This window comes from Talpa europaea, assembly GCF_964194135.1.
Source record: "Talpa europaea genome assembly, chromosome: X".
Lineage (NCBI taxonomy): Eukaryota > Metazoa > Chordata > Mammalia > Eulipotyphla > Talpidae > Talpa > Talpa europaea.
This window is the reverse complement of record NC_140081.1, coordinates 23,443,744-23,460,526: the sequence shown is the minus strand read 5'-3', so window position 1 is coordinate 23,460,526 and position 16,783 is coordinate 23,443,744. Positions and strand designations below refer to the sequence as shown.

General features: G+C 38.1%; 1 protein-coding gene across 4 annotated transcripts in view; it reads right to left on the bottom strand.

The window, feature by feature from the left end:
• SYTL5 (synaptotagmin like 5) overlaps positions 1–16,783 on the bottom strand; it is a gene marked incomplete at both ends in the record, with an annotated part of 84,495 nt that overhangs the window by 51,606 nt on the left and 16,106 nt on the right. The gene's annotated exons all lie outside the window — the stretch shown is intronic.

Here is a 16,783-nt window from a genome sequence, read left to right as displayed (position 1 = left end):
ATCCCAACACCTCTATGAGGGATTGTCATAGAAAATGAGGTTGAAAGGTAGGATTAGGTCACATAATAGAAATATCTGAAGGCGATCCGAAGGAGTTAGAATGCCATTCTGGAGACAATGGGGAACTCGGGCAGCTTTTTTTTGACGTTCAGGTTGGATCATATTGTCTCTGGAGCATTATATGGCGAAGGAAGAAAACAGAAGCAGGCAGGCCAACTGGGAAGTTATTCCAATAGATAGGATAGGAAATAAAGCTGTAACTCAAGTATCATGAAGTGAGGGGTAAAATTTAAGATATATAGAGAGATGGGCCATTCAGGATGAGGATCAGTGAGATTGGAGACAATTCTGACTTGTTGGCTCAAGAAAAGCAGCTGAGAGACAAGTAATACATCCGGGTGATTGAATAACATATACAGGAAACGGGAGCCTCATTCCTACATACAAAGGAATCAGAGCCAAATGAGCCTGGAAGTAGAATCTTCCGGGAGCCTCCTAACAAGAGTTCAGCCAGTTGACACCTTAATTTCAGTCTTGTTAACCTTGAGTAGAGAAACATACCAAGCCAACCCAGACTTTTGGGCTACAGAACTGTGAGATAATATGTTGTGCTGTTTTAAGCTGCTCAATTATGGCAACTTGTTCTAGTAGTAAAAGAAAACAAATACAATAATTAAATAAGAATATACTTGCTTCACTATTCAACTAAGAAATGACTTGCAACAGATTATGAAAAGATAAATGTGGAAAAATCAAAAGAGCAATAGGGCAGAAGAAGGCAAATTATGGCCTGTGGGCCAGATTTACTCCACTACCTATTTTGTAGGGCCTAAGAGCTAGGTATAGTATATACATTTTTTTTTCTTATAACTTTTTTATTTATTTTTATTTATTTAAATTTTTTACATCATTGTTCATTTTTTAAATAAATTTATTTTTTATATTCCCATACAATTGCAACCCCCTTATTTTGACCCCAATCCCTCCCCTCCCCGCCCCCCACCCCCCATAGTGTGTCTCTGGTTCATAGTTGTTTGCTGATTTTGATATTTTCTTTCTTATAGTTATTCTTTTTCCTGGTCCCTTATTTAGGTTTTCTAGATTCCTGCTAGAGTGAGACCATCCGGTATTTTTCTTTTTCTTTCTGGCTTATTTCACTGAGCATGATCCCTTGGGGTGGACAAAACCAAAAGGGGAGGGAGGGAGACAGGGGAGTGGTAGGGGGAGCGAGGGAGCATATCTACATTGACTTTTATCACAGCATATTGTTATAATTATACTATTTTATTATCAGTCAAGATTGTTAATTGCTTACTGTGCCTAATTTAAAAAATTAAACTTTATCAAAGTTTAATTTAGGGAAAAACATGGCATATACAAGGTTGGGGACTATCCAGTTTTTCAGGCATCCACTGGGAGTCTTGGAATGCATCCCCCATGGATAAGGGGAGACCACCTTATTCCATGGAATTTATATTCAAAATGCAGTGTCCACACAGCCATGGCAACTTGGTTACATATTGTCTGTGGCTGCTTTTTTGCTACAACTGCAAAATCAAGTCATTGTACCAAAGACTGCCTGGTCTGCAAAGCCTATAATATTGACTTTCTGGCATTGTGATTATTTTTTTAATCATGAACCTCTGCAATAGGGCAGTGTTTACACAAAAAGAAACAAAAACAAGGGCACTAATAGAGATTACTGTCTGAAAGCCATCTTACAGTGGCATCGCAAAAACACAGCTGCTTTTTTTATATTCTTTTTCTAAAATTTTTATTTTTTACAGCATTGTTCATTTTTAAACAATATTTGCTTCCCCCCACATATTCTAGACGTATGGGGTGAGATGGCTAGGACATGACAGCAGTTTCACATGTGACGGGGAAATTAGGGAACATACAGTCTGACACCCCAGGACATGGGCCTTTACCACATAGGTCTAGAGCTGCCAACACGTAAAACAAGTAAGACTTTCCCAGAATTATTAGTCACTACCTCTTGCTATCCTTGCAAGAACAGTAACTATAATCCTTGTATTTCTTCAACTCAGACATGCACTTGAGTCAGCTGTCTGAACACAGAGCTGCATCAAAACAATCTCTAGGGGGATCCCTGGTGGTGCAAGGGGTTAAGCACCGCACTATGAAGCAATCCGCAGCCTCTGCAGCACGAGTTCGATCCCCAGCCGGCCAGGGAGCAACCCACAAGGCGCAGCAGACCTCTCCTGGCTCGCCCACTGCTCCCCTCAGTGAATTTCACTCAATCTGCCTGTTCTGCTCCCCACTCTGTCTCTGGTGAATCCTCTCACCCCCCCACACACCTCTGGCCTGTACCCCAGGTCTTGTATGAATAAATAAATCTTTAAAAAAAAAAAAAGAAGGTTTAGTCGTAATGAAATTCCGGAGTTTCTCTTTGTCTGGGAAGGTCCATATTCTTTCTTCATGGAGGAAAGAGAGCTTTGCAGGATAGAGTATTCTTGGTTGGCATCTGTTTTCTTGGAGTCTGTTGACTATGTCCCTCCACTCTCTCCTTGCCCGTAGTGTTTCTTCAGAGAAGTCTGATGTCAGCCTGATTGGTTTTCCTTTGAATGTTATCTGTTTCTTCCCTCTTGTCAGCTTCATTATTTTTTCCTTGTCCTGGATTCTTGGGAGCTTTACTATTATGTGTCTTGCTGTGTTTTTCCTTTCGTCGTGGAAGTTTGGTGTTCTTCTTGCTTCTTGTATATCAATTTTCAGCTCCTTCTTCGCATTTGGGAAGTTCTCTTCAATTATATCCATGAATATTTTCTCTGTTCCTACATCTCTCTCCTCTCCTTCTGGAATTCCTATAACTCTTATATTTCCTTTCCTCATGGAGTCAGATAGTTCCCGAAGTCTTTCTTCATTCTTTTTCCTTCGTACTTCTCTTTCCTTTTCTGTTTTGGTTCTTTTTATTTCTGTGTCTTCAAGATTACTTATTCGTTCTTCCATTTCATCTATTCTGCTTTCATTGCTTTTCCCAGAGTTCTTTAGTTCCTCCATTAATTCTTTGATCTCCTGCATTTCTTTTACTTCCCTCTTTAGGGACTCAATTTCCTTCTTCTGATCTATCACTTTTTTAATCATGGCAATTTTAAATTCTCTTTCTGGAAGGCTCAGAAGTTCTTCCAAGTTGCTGTCGTTGCAATCTGGGGAGTGGTTTTCTTTTTGTGGTGTGCTTCTTTCCTGAGGAGTTGTTAGGTTGCGTGTGGTTCTTCTACTCCCTACTGTCTGTTTTCTAATTTGTCGTATGCGTTGGGACACTGTGTTGCTCGGACTGACTGGCATCTTGGGTGAACTTCTCCGCTCCCCTCTGGCTCTTCCAGGAGCCATCTCTGTCTTCTGGGGGAGCTTTCTGCTGGTTTTAGGCAGTTTTTACTGAAGAAATGTCCCTGTTCTAAAATGGCGAAGCGGGATGCAGTCCCTGCGCCTCCGGTTTCAGGCACACTCTTCTGCGCACCCGGTCTGCCCCGGACGTGGGTGCCTGCTCCCTCTGTGGGCTCAGACTGCTGGTCGGAAGGGGCCTGGCGTGGGCTAACTTCCCGGCTGGCCACTGGGTCCTCCAGAAGCCTTCTGCCCTTTTCAAGCAGTCTTAAGAAATTTCCTGTTCTATGGGGTGTTAGTGACTTTTTTTTTCCTGGTCGCTAGGTGGCGCCAGAGATCTCTCCTATTGTCCTTGGGGGGCTGTTTTTCGCCTCCCCCTACCCCGTGGGACAGGGAACAGAGCGGGAATGGTAGGGTACACCTCAACAGCTTTGGGGTGCTGTGTCTGCCTTGTGCCCCACCGTCGTGGAGAACCCACGCCCCGAATTTTCGTGCCCCGGGTCTCAGTTCAAAGCCCTCAGTTCCAGGACGCGGGCTGTAGCCCAGTTCAGTGGCGCGGGAATGGCGCCTTTTGCACCACTCCCATGCCTGGGCGTCTGGTTCCTGCTTACTCAGGGAGGGACCTTCACCTCAGTGAGGACCTCCACGCGTCTCCCCGCAAGCCTAGGTCGCAGGCACGGGGAGCTGGGCAGCCGCGATCCCGGTCTGCACTTGCTTTTCAAGCGCGCCCAGCATGCCACTTTTCCGCGCAAGCTTACCGGCAGCCCGGGCTGTGTGCGCGTCTCCCGGGGTCTTTGTTCTTCTCTAATGGCGCCCGGAGCCGTTCGCTCACCGCCGCGGCGAATCCTGCAGGGTTCGCCTCAGCTCCCATTCACGGGGTGTGGTGGCTGCAATAGTTCCTTTCCACTCACAGTCCCGCTTGCTGCGTCGTTTGTTCTTGTTGGCCGTTTTGGTTTGTTGTTTTCCTCCTCTCTGCCGGTCGGAGAGTGCCGCCTCTTTGGGCGGGGGAGGGGAGCAGGGTTCTGTGCTTCCCTCCCTTCTAGTCCTCTTTTATGGCCACTTTCTTCTTCGGGTAGTTTGCTGGCGTCACCCATTTATCTTCCGTGTCCCAGTTCTCACTGGGACCTGCCGCTTTTCCTCCCTATTAACTTTTTTTAATGGGAGATCTTACTCGCAGCGTCTCCTCGCCGCCATGTTGCTCCGCCCCCCTCGTGCCTATCCTTCACAAACTCTTCCAAAAAATTGAGAAGGAAGGGACAATACCAAACACGTTCTATGAAGCCAATATTACACTAATACCAAAACTGAATAAGGACAACACAAAAAAGGAAAAATATAGGCCAATCTCCCTAATGAACACTGATGCAAAAATCCTCAATAAAATTTTAGCTATCAGAATCCAACAATGTATCCATAAGATAATTCACCACGACCAAGTTGGATTCATTCCAGGGGCACAAGGATGGTTTAACATCCGAAAATCAATCAACGTTATCCAACACATCAACAAAAAGAAATATAAAAACCATATGATAATATCAATAGATGCTGAGAAAGCTTTCGACAAAGTGCAACACCCATTCATGATAAAAGCCCTTGAAATTCTTGGAATACAAGGAACATACCTCAACATCATAAAGGCCATCTATGACAAGCCAACAGCCAGTATCATTCTCAATGGTGAAAAGCTGAAAGCAATTCCATTAAGATCTGGAACAAGACAAGGATGTCCACTCTCACCACTGCTTTTCAATATAATACTGGAAGTCCTAGCCAGAGCAATAAGACAAGAGAAAGACATCCAAGGAATCCAAATAGGAAAAGAAGTCAAACTATCACTATTTGCAGATGATATGATAATATACATAGAGAACCCCAAAATCTCCACAGAAAAACTAATTCAACTCATCAATCAATTCAGTAAAGTGGCAGGATACAAAATCAACACGCAAAAGTCAGTAGCCTTCCTATACACAAACAATAAATCTGAAGAAGAAGAAATCAAAAAAAACATCCCTTTTATTATCGAAACAAAAAAAATCAAATATTTGGGAATCAATCTAACAAAAGAGGTAAAGGACTTATACAAAGAAAACTATAAAACACTGTTAAAAGAAATAGAAGAAGACACAAAGAAATGGAAAGACATCCCCTGCTCATGGATTGGAAGAATAAACATTATTAAAATGGCCATCCTACCAAAAGCAATATACAGATTCAATGCTATTCCAATCAAAATCTCAATGGCATTCTTCAAAGAAATAGAACAATTATTGATGAAATTCATATGGAATCACCAAAAACCCCGAATAGCCAAAGCTCTACTGAAAAAAAAAGAAGGGAATGGAGGCATCACACTCCCAGACTTCAAACTATACTACAAAGCCATAATCATCAAAACTGCATGGTATTGGAACAAGAACAGACATACAGACCAATGGAATCGAATAGAAAATCCAGAAATAAACCCACAGATTTATGGTCAACTAATCTTTGACAAAGTAGCAAAGACTATGCATTGGAGCAAAGAAAGTTTGTTCAATAAATGGTGCTGGGAAAACTGGGTCGCTACATGCAAAAGAATGAAGCTTGACCACTACCTCACACCATACACAAAAATCAACTCAAAATGGATTAAAGAACTAGACATAAGACCTGAAACCATAAAATACATAGAAGGAAATATAGGCGAAACACTACGGGATTTGCACATCAAAGACATCTTTACAGACACATCACCCAAAGCAGTGATAGTGAAGACAAAGATAAACAGCTGGGACTACATCAAATTAAAGAGCTTCTGCACAGCAAAAGAGACAATAACAAAAACAAAGAGAAACCCCACCAACTGGGAGAACATTTTTGCACACAACACTAATGATAAAGGGCTGATCACAAAAATCTGCAAAGAGATGATGAGACTCAGCAACAACAAAGAAAATAATCCAGTCAAAAAATGGGCAGAAGAACTAAAAAGAAACTTCCCTGAAGAGGAAATGCAAAGGCCAACAGACATATGAAAAAATGTTCAACATCACTTGTAATCAGGGAAATGCAAATCAAAACTACCATGAGATACCATCTCACACCAGTGAGAATGGCACATATTAAAAAAAACTAGCAACAACAAATGTTGGCGAGGGTGTGGAGAAAAAGGAACTCTTCTGCACTGTTGGTGGGAGTGCAAACTGGTCCAACCACTATGGAGAGCTGTGTGGAGATTTCTGGACCTACTAAACATAGAGCTTCCATAGGATCCAGCAATTCCACTCCTAGGTATTTACCCAAAGGACACAGCAACATCAATTCCAAAGAGCACCTGCACCCCTATGTTTATAGCAGCACTGTTTACAATAGCTAAGCTTTGGAAACAACCCAAATGCCCAAAAATAGATGACTGGATCAAGAAGATGTGGTACATATATACCATTGGATATTACTCAGCATTCAAAAAAGATAAACACATGCAATTTGCAGCAACATGGATGGCGCTGGAAGGGATCATGCTCAGCGAAATAAGCCAAAAAGAAAAAGAAAAATACCGGATGGTCTCACTCATAGCAGGAATCTAGAGAACTTAAATAAGGGACCAGGAAAATGAATATAAGAAAGTGAAAATCAAAATCAACAGAAAACTATGAACCAGAGACACTTTTTGGGGGGTGGGGGGCGGGAGGGGAAGGATTGGGGTCAGAATGGGGCGTTTGCAATTGTATGGGGGAATATAAAAATAAAATTTATTATTTAAAAAAAAAAAAGAAGATGTGGTCCATATACACCATGGAATATTACTCAGCATTCAAAAAAAGATAAACACATGCAATTTGCAGCAACATGGATGGCGCTGGAAGGGATCATGCTCAGCGAAATAAGCCAGAAAGAAAAAGAAAAATACCGGATGGTCTCACTCATAGCAGGAATCTAGAAAACTTAAATAAGGGACCAGGAAAATGAATAACTATAAGAAAGTGAAAATCAAAATCAACAAACAACTATGAACCAGAGACACTCTCTGAGGATTGGGGGGAGGGGAGGGGAGGGATCGGGGTCAAAATAAGGGGATTGCAATTGTATGGGGAATATAAAAATAAAATTTATTAAAAAAAAAAAAGGGGTGAAAACCTAGTGTGTTAGTGCTGGTGTGAATGCTGGGAATAGAATGATAGGCCAAAAGGAGAGAAAAAGGAAGGAAAATAAACATATCCACTAGGAATTTATCTCCCTCTCTGCCACATCATTCTGGTATTTGAAAATATAAGACTTAAGTTATTTTGTGTTCTGAAGAATGAGTTTGACTGAAATTAAATGAGTCATATTCTGTGTGTAGCTTAATCATTATTTGTTGTTAATGATTACAGAGGATTCAGAACTTATCCCGCCCTAATTTCTTTAACATTAAATTCCCGGGACTTCAAACTTTCACTTGGACACTTATTGACATGGTGAGTCAAGTTAAGCACTCCTTAGATTTATAGAGGGAAATAGGTAACCTCATCCTTAAAAAATATATATATATATATATATATATATATATATAGTAACCAAGAGATTCATATTCCTCCTTTATATTCTACTATTGAGGACATCTGAGGCAAGATATGCTTATTCTATATGCTGAGACATTAAAAATATGTCTCTATGGGGCCTCCCCTGGTGGCGCAGCGGTTGAGCGCTGGGTTGTGGGGCTGCCCGCAGCCTCTGCAGAGCCGGTTCGTTCCCTGGCAGCCGGCGAGGGTTCCACACACAAAAAAAAATATAGAGATGAGTTTCCTTATTATTCATAAGCGGATGATAATTATTTATAAATGTATTCACTACATGTCAAATATTTATTGTTTCCCTACTATGTGTGAGGCCCTGGTGTTAAGGCTCATAACACAGACATGAGTAAGAAAACAAGGACCCTGAACTTAAGGAGATGATGGTCTACATGTAGTCTTTCTTTCCAAACAGGAAGATTTGTGTGAAAGTACAGAACACTATATAGGTAAAGAGAACGTGTTAAAAGTAGTGAGGTGTGTGTGGGGGAGAAAGACCCAGATTACATACAAAGGAGTGACAATTAGAATGACAGTTTACTTTCACTAGTAATAATGAAATCCATAGTCAGTGAAATGTCTTCAAAGTTCTGAGAGAAAATAAATATCAACCTAGAATTGTACATCTAGAGACCACTGTTCAAAATGAGGATGAAATAAAGACATTTTTCAGCACAACGAAAACTGAGATAATTTATCACCAGTAGAGTCTCACTAAAGGAATTTCTAAACACTGTACTGCAAGAGGAAATAAAATAGATCTGAGATATAAAAAGGAATGGTGAACAATGAAACTGGTAAATCACACGGATACATTTAAATAAACTGATATATACACAAATTCTAATATCTAAATTTTTCCATTAAAAATAAGATATGCATGAAATACAGGAAAACAATTATCTACAAGCCAAGGAGAAGACATTTGGAGTTTAAATATTAAGTTCCTTTTAATTATTGGGAGAAGGGAAAACCACTAATTTGTAAAATTAAATATGAATGTTGTGACTTCTAGGATAACCAGTGGAAATAAAAACTCATATACTATCTATTCTCATAGAAAAGATAAACTGAGTGAGAGAAACATACTTCATCGATCTAAAGATAATATAAATGCAGAAAACAGTAATCACAGTAGAAAAAAGTATTAATAGTGCAGTAATCACAATGAATATAACTAGACTAAATGCTACAGTTTAAGACAAAATATTGTCAGGTTCAAGATATATATAGCATATCACAGCATGCATACATATTTGTACATACCACACATACATTATATATACAGCATATATGATAGCAAATATTTAAATGCATTAAAGATACAATTAAAATAACATATATGCTACATACAGGAATCCACATTCCTTAGGTATGTGGAAAGTCAAATGGTAGAAAAATAAATACCATTTAAATATTTAAAAAAGAATTTTGATGTAGTTGCATTAATAATGGTCAAAATAGACTTGAAGGAAAAAAAAAAAACATTTCCAGAGATGAAGGGGGTCATCAAAAAATACCTATAAATTAGTAAATACAAGACTAATAGCTTAATAGAAATTGGACAATATACACAATCATATCATAGAAAAGGAACAAAAAGTCCAATAAATCTATAAATGATGCTCACAACTACATTAATGAGAAAATTTCAAAGCTAAATCATAGTATGATATCAATTTATATCTATCAGTTTGGAAAAAGAAGTTTTTCGTGTTGGTAAAGGAAACATTTATACAATGCTGCTCCTGTTTAAATTGGCACAACCACTATGAAAAACAATTTCACATTATCTTGTAGAGCTGAAAATTGCATTTGACCTGCAATTTCATTCCTAGGTGTACTCCCTACGGGAATCTTTCCCAAATATTTTTGGCAAAGGTCACAGTAAGAAATATATTTTATATCACAATCCAGAAAATAAGTATCTACATACAGACATTTATGTATATATGTTTAGTACACACATATACACACATATACTTATGTATGTGTATATGTTTTCTATTCTATTTCTTTACTTTGTAACACTGATCACAACCCAGAAATGAGCCAAGACTCACAGTTTTAAAAAACCTCACTAGGGAAACTCTTGTGCATGTCCATCAAGTTATGAGTACAAAGAATGTACTCATCAAGTTATGAGTACAAAGAATGTACATATTTGCACATGTGCATATATGTACAAAGACTGTCATCACAGCTTTTTTAACATTCTAAACTAAAATAAAATTAATGTCGATCAACAAGAAAACAGACACATGAAAGAAATATGACATGATAGTGAAGATGAATGCAACAATATTCACATAAACATTGCCAAAGGTCACATAAATACTGTGCTAAACAGGTCACAAAAGAAAACATATGGTGTGACTTCCAGTTCTATAGCACTCGACACTGAAAAAGCAGAAAATGGGTTACTTAGGACACATGCAACTGTGGCAAAAGAGAGCAAGGAAATGCAAAATGCAAAACAAAATATGCTCATTTCTGAACTGTGATAAATACACAAATAATCTTTTTATCATTGCTTAAATTTTACAAATACATTATAGGGTGTCTTGATAAGTCTGGAATGTTTTGCATTAAAACAATTCCTCTAGTCTACGTATTAAGATCCACAAAGCTTTCTAAAAAGGGGAGGGCACAAATACAATGTAAAGCAGGTGACGCAAAACAGCATGTCAAGGTACTCGAAACAGCTTCTCACCATTCCAAATATCTCTGATGAGACTCTCTCCTTGCAGCTTGATTATGCAAATTTGCTAAACTAGGGGTAACTTTGAAAATGACTATGTCACAACTGGCAATACCCATCAGACTAAATATAGCCATGAACCGACTTCTGGCTGAGTAAGTTGAGATGCTTATTCATTGCAACAAAGAAAAACATGCCATAAAGAATGAAAACACATACCATAAAAACCATAGGGCATTGTGGTAAGAGGACATTTGAAAAGATTTACTATAGGATTTGGTTTAATCTTGAGTAATTTTGGCTAAAGTTCAATGGAAGCACAGATTTGCTCTGTATTAGGTGATATCAGAAAGTGGGGACATTTCTGTCAATGGTATCTTAATAAATTTTATCTAGGAAGGCAGAGTAGAATAAGACTAAGACTCTAATTGTAAGGAAGCAGCAGATCATTTATCAGCTAAAAAGGGCAATGTTTGGTACTTTGTGGTTTGATCAGTCATCTTGTTTTTGTCTACACTTGCACGAGATCATGAAGTGTTCTTATTTTGCCTCACTTCATGATGGTTGCAGAAGAATCCTGCAGGATGCTGGTGCTCTGAGGTTGTTTATGTCAAACAGGAAACCATCATGGCCAGCCTGAGAGTGCCAGACCAGCTTCTAACAACATCAACATTCACATGTAAGGGTCGTACAAGTTTCCAGATGCCAGGAGCTGTATTTCTCTTTCTCATAACAAAGGCTTATGCACTCCCTGTTTCTAGCTTCCATCCATTGGTACTATCTTCTTTCAAATTTACTGGCAGAGACTCATATTTCATCTATTTCAGTTATTATTACCAATTAATCAAAAACAAAAACACCAGGTTCCTTCTCCTTTAAAAAGACAGACTAACAAGGACATATAGTAGCACAAAATGTCACAACATGGCACGAATACAATAAGATCAGCTCATGAATACTAAGTTAGTATTTCATTTCTTGGTTCTCTGTCATGTTGCTGTTATCTTTTGGATCTTTATGATTCAATGGGGTGCTAATTAGGAAAAATGATCATTAGGACTGTCCTTGTGTTGAATGGCAACAGTCTCAGCTAACATAATCATGTGGAATTTCATAGGTCTCATTAAGAGAGCAAAGCAAAATGAACCAACAGTCGGTCTCAGGGTCCCTTTCATTCTGTTTCTATAGAGTTAGTTTTAAAACTAGACCTACAGCAACCAACTTGCTAGAATCTGAAGCAGTTGGAGAAAATGTCAAGGGCTGCCCAGCCCATTGTGACAGCTACCTTCCCTCCATCATTCCTTGCTGTAATCATTTCAGTGCTACTGCAATAAAATCTCTTTGCTTTTACCCAATTGAAGGTAAATGACAATAAAGGTTGTGCTTCCAACTGATTAGAGAATGAATCACTTTCTGACTCATCTCATCTCTTGGAGGTCAGAGTGGAAATTTCAATTTTATGGTCTATTAAACATGGAGACAGCCCAGTGGTGCTGCAGCATTCTCTCACAACAAACAAAGGGCGTTCACTGCCAATAAAATATCATACACGTTTCCTTTTTGAAAACCACTCTATGAATAGCAAACAAGATACTTCCCATCATGATAGAAAGTTCAAGTCCCTGAGATCACACAGATTAGTAGCTGGAATATAGGAGAAGCAGTGGTTGGCTTTAGCCTTAAAAATGAGGGGAGACTGTGATATGTCAAATTAAACACTCATCATATTAAATTTACAGCTGCCACGAAAGGGCGGAACTGCAAGCTCTTCTCAAAAAAAAAAAAAAAAAAAAAAAAAAAAAGAACCACACATGAAAAGCTCTGTTTCTTCCTCAGGGCATTTTAATTTCTTCCTCAGGGCATTTTAATGTATGAAAAAGTATTTTCTCTGTTGGCTAGACAATAATGTAATAAATTCATCTTCCTCCTTAGACTGTCAAACCACTGGGGGTAGCCCATGTTTTATTTATGTTTGCATCCTTGTCCTCAGTAATACCAACAGGTTAGCAATATATGCTGTAAGATGGGTAGAGGGTGGATCAATTGGCTAGATGGATGGTTGGGTTTATTAAGTTATTGCTTAATCAGAAAAAAATACAAGTATGTGGCTCAAGGGGTTAAGCACGGCAGTATGAAACAATCCGCAGCCTCTGCAGCATGAGTTCAATCCCCGGCCGCCAGGGAACAACCCACATGGCACAGCAGACCTCTCCTGCCTTGCCTGCTGCTCCCCTCAGCTATGTACTTCAGTCAATCTGCCTATTCTGTTCCCCACTCTGTCTCTGGTGAATCCTCTCACCACCACCCCCCTTCTCTGCCCTGTACCCCAGCTCTTGTATGCATAAATAAATAAATCTTTTTTTTTTAAAAAAGAAAAAAATACAAGTGATTCAGACGTTTCACATTGATACATTAACATCTCCTAAGGAGGACAGAGAACTTTCATCTTGTCATAATTTATTCATATACTCTCATGACCTCAAGTTGTCTTATATATTTCTGCAACAGCTATAAATTTACTGTGTTCAGTGGGGAAATATATATGTGGGATGTTGGATGTGTGTATGTGTGTGTGTTTTAACTGCATGCTCCTGCCAGGATACATAATTTCTATAACTTGCTTAAGCCCAAAATGGTTTAAATGGGACCCTGCCACCTATTCATCTATACATTGATTCATTCATTTATCCACTCATTTAGTTATTTAACAAATATTTAGCACCCACAATAGGCAGTGTTCTAAGCACTAGAAGTGTATCAGTGAACATTATAAACAACCCTGACCCTCATGGTTTGGAAGACTACATTCTAGTTGAGGAAGATAATAAACAAGATGAATAAGTAAAATATACAGGACACCAGTATTAAGGGAAAAACAGGGTGAAGTTATATTAGTTTAGGTAGGATATTTTCTGTAACAAACAACCTCCAAATTCCAACTTAATATATGAAGAATTTATTTCTCATTAATATAACCTAAGGTTGATCTGACAAGATGTAGGAGGAAAGTCTGTATGATTTAGACTTGTAGTTACCATCCATTCTGACTAGCAGATGAGCTGACGACAAAACTTTCAATCAGCAGTACGTGAATACACAAGACTCTTAAGTCTTGTATTAAGAAGTATGTGTCAGTAATTACATGGGGCATTTAAAAGTTATTGACAAAATTCCACTCTACATATAGAAGCTTGAGGTAACTCCTGATTGACTCAAGTGTCCATAAAGCACAGTCCCTAGTTACTGCTGTCTGAGCAAATTTGGGTTCAGGATGTAGGGAAGAGGGTAAACAGCAATAGAACAAAAATGGAAGTAATTAAATATTAGAGATCAAATAAAATAATATTGGATATGAAATGGAGAAGTAGTTATTGAGAGATTCCCCATTAAGTTCTCAGACTCCACAAACGGAAGGTCTGTTGTCATTTGTTAAAATTCCATTTCCTTTTCCATTGCCCTGAAATGGCAAACCTCAGCTTGGCAGTTTGGTGGAAAAGAGCTGAGAGATGAAAAACAACAACAGAAAAAAAAAACCTATGATGCTCATCTCGACTCTAGTAATACACATTCTAACCACTTTGTGTGCTTGTTTTCACTATCTATAAAACAACATCAATTGCTTTTCTTACCTAGTAGGTCTATTTTGAGACCCTGAAGGACTATTCTCTAGGAGTAAATGTGATCCCAAAATAGATCAGCTTTCCCAGGGCCTGAAGCTCTGCTTTTGAAATGAGCTCAAACCCTGTCTTGATTGAGGTAATCTTGAAAATCTAGTATTACCATCTTATATTCTCAACAGACATAAAATAGTATATAGACTCTCACTAAGCTTTACAACTTTCATATATTTTGACCATCAATCAAAAACTATCAGGTTTATAAGAAGATAAAGTTAGGCAAAGTTAGGCCCCAACAAAGAGAAGCAACAAACAACAGAAACAGTCCCCTGGGAACTCTGAAGATGGAGCTATAATTCATAGACTTCAAATAATTACACAAAGAATTTATTCAAGAAATGACAAGAAAGCAATGAGAAGGTGGGCAGAGTTTGAAAACATAACAGGAACATGATGAAAATTCTAAAATTGAAAAGCACAACTGAATTTATGACTTAAATAGATGGCTTTATCAGAAAGTTAGACAAAGCCCAAATAGGATTAGTGAACTAAAAGATAGGTTAGCCAAAACATACAAAATTAATTCAGAAATGTAGAGGGATAGAAAATATGGAAAGGTACATAAGAGACATATGAACAACATTAAATGGGACTAGGATACAAATTGGAAAAGCTAGAGTAAAGGAGAAAGAGAATGGAGAAAAAGTAATATGTGAAGTGATATCCGAGAAATGTTCGAATGTAACAAAAGACATTAAAGTATAGTTTAAGATGCTCTCCAACATGGTTAAAAACAAAACAACCACACATGTTACAGTAACTTTTGAATATCCAAGAGAAAGGGGGAAATATTAAATGTAATAAAAAACCAAAAGAGCATCAATAAATTGGAATCAGATTTCTGAAAAAAATATTGAAAAATAGAAGCCAATGGAATACTATCTTCAAATTACTGAAAGTTAATAACTTTCAACCTAGGATTCAATAAGCAGCAAAATCATGCTTGAAAATTAGGAGTGAAATCAAGCCATGGTAAGACAAACAAATATTGAGAGTATTTATCATTAGTACCCAAAAGAAACTATTAAAAGGTACCCTGTAGAAAGCAGAAGGAAAATTATCTCAGATGCTCACACAGAGAAGTAGTACTAAAGAATATAGCATAACAGACAGGAGAACTATGTATTAAATCTAAGTGTATACTGACAATGAAATAACAATAATATCATATAGACTGAATGTTTGTGCCCTCCCCATAATTCATATGTTGAAATACAACCCCATATGTGATAGTATTTGGAGCTGGAACCTTTGGGAAGTGACTATTGCCCTGTGAAAGAGACACAGAAAGTTCCCTTGCCCCTCTGCCACAAGGTTACAGTAAGAAGACAACTGACTATGAACCAGGAAGCAGATCCTCACCAGATAACAAATTTGCCTAACTTTAATCTTGCACTTTCCAGACTCCAGAACCATGAAAAATAAGTTTATGTTGCTTGTGATCTACCTAGTCTCCAGTACTTTATTATAGCAGCCTGCACGGACTACAAAAATATATGTGTGCATTTAAGCCTCTAAGTATAGATAAGTGTTTATTCATATGTGTATAGATATACACAGATATATAGGCATGTAAAATATACACTAGCATGAGGAGGAGAGTACAGGGAGCTACAGGGGTGCAAGGTCCTGGTATTGCATTGGAAGTGCCAAAAAGATAGTATTAGGAAAGAAGAAATAAAGTCATTCTTCACAGATGACATGATTGTGGATAAAGAAAATATGACAAACTCCACAGAAGCAATTATAATTGATAAGTGAATTTAGCAAGATTTCTGAATAAAAGGTAAGGCTACCCAAATCAAATACATTTCTATATATCAACAATTAGAAAATAAAAATGAAAAATACTATTCATACTAACATGAAAATAAAATGCTTTGAACAAATCTAATAAAGTATGAATCTCGCACCAGAGAAGTATAAAATATTACTGAGAGACATTAAAGTCAAATAAATGGAGGGGCAGATAGTGGACTTGAGAGATTGAAAGATATCAATTCTCCCACAAATTATCTATGGATGTGATGGACTCCCTAGAAAAATGATGGTAGCATGTATTTTGCGGTGCCTGACAAGCTGATTCTAAAATTTGCATGAAAATACCAAGGGCCAAGACTAGCCAGAGTATTTCTGAACTAGAAGAACAAAGTACCAATGGAACTGGAGGTCAAACTTTATTATAAAATGTGCCTTGGCACAATGTGAGACACATAACAGAGTGCCCAGAAAGGACCACTGCTTTGTGGAATAGACCAGTAGGGAAAGGATGGCCTTTTCGATGAATGTCAGTATGCCCAGCAGATGCCCATATTGCAATGTGAAAACCAATCCATAACTCATGGCGTACACAAAAATCAGTTCCAAGTAGAGTGCAAGTCTTAAGGTAAAAGCCAAAACCTAGCAACTACAAAAGATCCCATTGGAGAATATATTCATGATTTAGGAGTTAGGAAAAGTTTTAAGAGAATACAGAAAAAAATCACACTAAATATACAGAAAAAGGACAACACATTGAGTTACTT